This window comes from Vanellus vanellus (assembly GCF_965231255.1).
Source record: "Vanellus vanellus genome assembly, chromosome: 6".
NCBI lineage: Eukaryota > Metazoa > Chordata > Aves > Charadriiformes > Charadriidae > Vanellus > Vanellus vanellus.
The window spans coordinates 9,066,007-9,072,006 of NC_138911.1; positions in this window are offsets into that span (position 1 = coordinate 9,066,007).

Here is a 6,000-nt window from a genome sequence, read left to right on the forward strand (position 1 = left end):
GGCTATGTTCCCTTTGTGCAGAGAGCCATGTTCACAGTCTCAGCTCATCAAAATGATTTCTCCTCCCTACAAGCATTGCTCCTGTCTTCCTGCGCTTAACTTCAGCCATCTGGTTTTTATCCTGCTCCTTATTTCTTGCAGGCACTGTTTTGTCTGTGCAATGGCACTATTCCTATCAACTGAAAGGAAATGTGTGGTGAAGTATTATAAGGACATTGCTACCAGGCCTGCTGTGACATAACTTTTCCTATGGAATAGGAGAAGGCAGTGAAACAGGATGGAATAGGAGAGAGAAGACAGTGCAACAGGACGGGAGCCGATGGAAATCACTTGAATTGCTGCCTTAACTGAACAGGCATCGTTCCCACTGAAGAGGGTGCTTAGACAGTGCAGCCATGGCAGCCCTGTAGCGGGGTGCTCCTGTTTTCTGCGTTCCCCTTCTCCTCCACCCTCCCCAGCATCTTACATAGGCTGTCAGCATCTTGAAGGAATTTCTGGGCATTTGTATTGAAATTCTGGAATTTGTATGGGCATACTGAAAATTTTAACCTTTTTCTGTAGCTGTTGGAAAACTGTACTTCTTTGCTGAAACTCTCTTTTTTTTTTTGTGGCACAGTCTAAAGCTAGTTGTATTGAATAGCAGATAACGTATGTCATGCTTGCTTGTTACTTGCTTGAGAAAAACTTGGTCTTCAGAAAACAGGTGAATGTGTAATAGTTTGAGAGACCATCATAATTGCTTGGAAAAAGTAAAGATGGGCGGTAACGGATGAGGCTTCTGGTTGAGTATGTGTCTGACTTGTGGATGCTTCTAGAGTTTCATTCAGAGAAGGATTTTTAGTAGTGGAGGGAGCTCACCGTTCTTGTTGGGTTTTTACCACAGCTCTAAGACCTAAATTTTCTGCTATATGCCATTGAACGTCCGTCGCAATTATTTTGTTGTTGTTTTAAATTTTATGGTGACTGCAGTCATCTCTGATGTTTCTTTATGCCTGGTAGTCTTTGTCCATCTCTGCCCTACCCAAACATACGGGGTTTTATATCATTGAATTCAAGATAGTTCTTTACAATAGATAACACTGACATTTGGTTGGTGCGGCCTATGTTAATAGGAGCTCATCTAAGATAATGAGTTTACAACAATAGTTCATATACTAAATTATGTAAGTGGGAGACAAACCTTTATCATAACAGTTATGATTTTTTTTTAACTTTTGTTTTTGCATAGCTGTCAAACTAATGCTTATTGTAACAACTGTTTGGTAATTGTGATTTAGTTAAGGCTTAATTTTAAATTCTAATGGATTTTTGCAGAGCTATAGAAACTCTAAAAGTGCAGATAGTATGTTTTAGAAAAGCATACAACACTTTTTTTCATCAAATGAAATTGTTCTGAGAGGTAAAAACAGTGTTTGTTGTTGAACACACTTCCTACAAAAAGTTCCCTGTGGCGTAGTATTTCAAATGTTGAAAGGTAAAGCTCATAAACTGTGAATATATTTAGAACATTTGCTATTAAAAGAAAAGGCACAGAAGGATTAAATAAACTTTATAAACATATAAAAATGTAGGTAATTTTAAAATCTTACCAAACTCTCTGTCATAATTTATATCTAAAATATTTATACGCACAAAATAACACACAAGTACTCTACAGTGTAGCAAAGATATCTTACAGGGACTTGCTAGCTTTCGTCGGTTTTATTTTCCTTTTTTTTTTTTTTTTAACTTTCTTGTTTTAACCTGCAGTCAGTATACACCGAATAACAGCTGTGACAAGGTCAAAGATTGACTGAACAGAGGCTGAACACATTCTTGCTGTATGCCCCTCAGCTTTTCACAGATGCAGGTGTATGATCATCTTGTAAAATCTTTGCTAAAGTTTCAAAGTGAGCCAGATAGGCTTGTTTGGAATCACATGCTGCTTACCTGTCTTAAGATTTTAATGACAACTTTACGTGGAGTATTTTAAGCATTTTATGTCACTTTGATGCAGTGAGAAATGGTGACGTAGAGCACCCTGCAGAAGGAACGAGTTGAAACTTAGTCTGGGGGTGCAGTTACATGAGATGGCTGAACTCGCTGCTCAGGCTCACTGCCGCTGAAAGGGGCTCCCTTCCTCCTCCCTTGTGTTGGCTCTGGTGTTTGTGCAACTGCACAGGGAGTTGGTCTAATTTGTTAATCCATGGGAAAACTAGCCTGACCGAGGAGGTGAACAGCTTTCTCTTGAGTTGGAGAGCTGCACTGGTGTACCCTTGCTGTCAGACAGGAATCCAGAGGTGGCACCAGGGGATAAGCAAGGAGCAGAGCCATAAGGAATGAGCTGCGTGGCCTCAGCGAGACGCTGCCCTGCGGTCTTGGGCAGCTTTTAGATGGGCTCAGCCTTTCCACGTCACTGTCTTCAATGAGCGTCCCACCCAAATTATACTGCCTGCTTCCTTACCAGGAGCACTTAGTAAGTTACCACGTTTGTTGAGTGCTTGACCTCTCTTGAGATCACCTAGAGTATTTCAGATGTGAACCCTTTCCCCTGGAGCCAACAACTTCAACACACGTTACTCAACATGTTGTTCTGGAAGAAAGGGTTTTCGTATTCTTCTGCCTATGCAAAAGGTCTTTGAGTCCGGTATGTGTGTCTTACCTTTCATCCTGTTAACTTTTAATTGTAGGCGTTTACTTTATACGGCCAGTGAATAACCTTTTTCCTTTGTTTCTTCTGTACTTTTGCCCACCTTTTATTTTTTCTTGCAGATGCTGTTGATTCTGGCATGATGCTGTCACAGGAAGGAGGTTGTTTTTAGAAAAAATTTTGTTTCTGTCAGGATAAAGGCACCTATGACTGGATTATATTAATTCTAAACAATACTAGAGTTCTTAGTGGGTGTATTTTCCTTGGATTTTTTTATTTCTTGTATTTAGTTAAAGTGTTCGCAAATTTGCATGTCAAAGTTATTTTCTATGATGAGTGCCTGTACCATACTTTAAAAAACCAAAACAAGAAACAGTTAAAAGGCAGCACATTAATAGTCTCGCTTCAGACCTTCCTTAGCAGCCTTAAGCGTGACAAAAATAACTTTGAGCACCATGCAGGGTTCAGCCTTTCCAGCATGGCATTTCTTGTTGTACCATGTAAATGACAGAGAAAGGAAAATTCTTAGAATTTTTAAGCAGAGAAATAATGTGCTCTGAGAGAATGGAGCTCTTCATTATTAAGTACTATATTTACTTACCTCACTGGGCAGGTGCCATGGTTTTTTGGTTTTACTTCTGCTATTCTTTCTGTCACCTTCTCTTACATTATTACTTCCTTGTTTTATTACTCTGAACAGGCTGTTGGGAATGAATGCACCCTTACAATTAAGAGTATCCTCAGAACCTCTCTGACCATAGATTACAATAGACAGGGGCAAGGAGCTTTTATTACTGAATCCCTGCACGCTTGGATTTTCTTATTCCAAAACAATTCGGCAAGAGCCTACATATGTTTAAACAAGCTCTTATTTGCCCGTATTGCTTTTCTTGTTTTTCTATCTTCCTTCTACATGCCTACTTCTGTTGCTTGCTTAGGACTTGTATAAGTGTAACTAATTACACTCAGTAGGAAGAAGGCACCCTTAGGCATCCTTATCTTAGAGTAGTAGTATTTACATAGGAGGATACTAAGCAACATTTATTCCTTAATAACCCTGTATGAATTATACTTGTGGCTGTCATACATCTAGATTTCATTGGAGATAGCCCTCTCTTTCACCTGGCAGTGCTGTGTGGGAAGACTTTGAGGGCTCTGGCCCTTTGTCTAGTGTTTCCAGATGTCTGGCAACTTGTTCTGAAAGCTTTTGGACATCCAGAATACTCCAGACAAACAGCCACTGTGCCTTCGTGGTATGTGTGCAGTCGGGCTGGTGTTTTCGTGGTGATACTGAATGTACCAGTGTGTGCTGCACGTTCCATGTTGCACTTTTTTTCTGACCAGGAAATCCCTTGCAGAAATACGGCAACTTAGTGTTTCACACCACATCCTGTTTACTTTCTCTCTTCTTCGTGTCAAAAATTCCAGTGCTAGACAGTGAATAATCCTTCAATTCCTATGTTCGTCCCATTTCATTATTCTCTACCAATTCTGCCAAGGATAGAATTTCTAATAGGTTTTTCTTCATTGTCAACTTTTGCTCATTTGCTGTACAAAGAGTGATCCTAGAAAACTAACTCCTTGGGACTCCCAACAGCAACTGTTTGTTAACTTCTGTCAGTTGTTGCTGGAACTGGTGACCTAGAGGTTACTGATGCTCAGTGCCGCTGAAGAGAACTGGGATTTTCTTCTTTTCCTCTCTAAAAGCCTCCCTTTTTGTTATTCTCTGTAAAAGAGAATACAGGTTTTTCACCAATTAAGGGAATTTTTTAGTTTGTGTACGTTTTGATCTCTATTAGTGCTTGTTTTTGTTTAGACATCTGCCTGAACATAGGAAATCTTAAATCAATACCTGGGGCATATTTAAGGAATTTGTTTCTTGTAGTGAAGCTTTTCCCATCTCAAAATAAATGCCGGGTAGCTGTAACTATTTTTCTACAATTGTGAACAGTGGACGTTTTCTAGTTGAAGCATTCACAAGCAACTGGGTTCACATGGTATTTTCAGCTAAATAGTAACTGGTGACAATGTGGTAGCCAGGGTCCTCTTTTCAAGGTTAGGAATGTAAATCTATATTTGTTTTAGGATGAAGAGAGCAGTGATGAAGAGGTGTAAGAGCCAAATTCAAGGACTATGCTAATTTGCCTTATAAAAGTAGGGAGTAACACCCTGTGATGTATCCTTTAATGTAAAGGACTGCTGCTGCATTTTATGATGAACTGTGTGTTGTTAATATGTTAGATCTTCCTTGGGCACACCTCCTAAATTGGGATAGAAGTGGTGTTAGTCATAGGGATGCCTCTTTATTGAATCTAAAGGGGCTCATGTGAGCTGCTTAGCCCTGTAGCATGTCGTGGGACAGGGAAAACACTGTATCAGACATGTAGGTGTGCTGGAAGACTTAGAGAGTATTTAATGGCCTTGAATTCTAGGCTGTACGAATGACCAAGGATAGTAAGGTTTGTGGTCTCAGATGTAGGCAGTGAGTAGATGCCTCAATTCTCTGCAAGTTCTGCGGTTGTGAGCTGTGGAGCCACTGATCTTCACAGCAGTTCAGTATGTTGCATACTAAGTTCTTAAAAATTTTAACTGTGTGAAACCTTGAGAAACCTACTCGTTTCAGTACTGAGTTTTTGAAACTCGGTTGTGAAGGCTGATGTCTTTTGTAAATCTGAGTGGGTTAGTGTTTGTGCTTTAGTTTCTCTAGATTAAAAGAGAAGGTATTTCATGGGTTATGGAACTGTGAAGCGCTTGGAGATTTGGTAATGAAAAGAGGTGTTGCCCAAGATGGCTCTGTCAGTCAATAGGGCATATATGTATTTGTGCCTCTTACATCTTTTGTGATGAGTATCTCAACTTCAGCATTGTCTTTTCCATATAATTGGAAAATAAAGGGCTTATTAAGAAACGAGCTATCAAGCTTTCCTGTAGTATCCCAAAAGTAATACTCAAGGTTGCCACAACATATGGCACTGTAATAACTGTGGGAGCAAAAGGGTTGAGAAGCATTTCAATAGCTGAAATGAATTGTATTTTTAATAATGCATTGATGTGGCTAAGCCACTTTATCTTGAGATAATGCTCTGCTGATTTTTATATTTTGAAATAAAATTTTATTATTAAAAGTAATGAAATCTTTTTGTGCATATCCTGGCCAACTATAATAGAGGATTATGCTCTGTGCTCAACCATTAATGCTGTGATGATCTTGAGAAGACTTTTGAATATCTCCAAGACAATAACACAGCATCATATATGTGAGAAAAAGTGTTAGATTTCCATTACTGTCTGTTACAAAAAAATCTTTGAAATTGTGAGTAAAGCTCTGTATGAGAGAAGTATTGCTAATTAAAAAAATCACAGCTATTTTT